Below are 407 nucleotides of genomic sequence, written 5' to 3'. Positions count from 1 at the left end.
GTTCAGCGACGTCTGTACAGTACGTTTTGTAACAAAGTAGGTTATTTGGGGTATTTAAACGCAGTAGTTCTAGGACGAGAATAAATGAGGTTATTGGGCACACGGTAGGTGCTGTAAGGACCTGTTGAGCAGGGGGAGAGATGCCCTGAGTTTTTAGCACTCGTCTTTGCTATTTTGTGGCTGGAGAGGAGGAGGACGAGGGCTGACTTCCTTTGGCTTTAGTAATTATCCTGCACTTTAAAAACAAAACAAAAAAACCCGAACAACAAAAGGTCAGTCTGCCGTCCCCCTTCCCTCCGGGCCCCGTTGACCCGTCTCCTCCTGGGCACTCAGGCACGGGAGAAACGCAGTGACCTGAACCCCCCGGTGCAGCCCCAGTGCTGCCTTTCTCCCCGGTCTGCGGGCCA

Source organism: Buceros rhinoceros, unplaced genomic scaffold (genome assembly GCF_000710305.1).
Source record: "Buceros rhinoceros silvestris isolate BGI_N320 unplaced genomic scaffold, ASM71030v1 scaffold44349, whole genome shotgun sequence".
Classification (NCBI taxonomy): Eukaryota; Metazoa; Chordata; class Aves; order Bucerotiformes; family Bucerotidae; genus Buceros; species Buceros rhinoceros.
The sequence above is the reverse complement of the archived record's forward strand: the minus strand, read 5'-3'. Positions refer to the sequence as shown.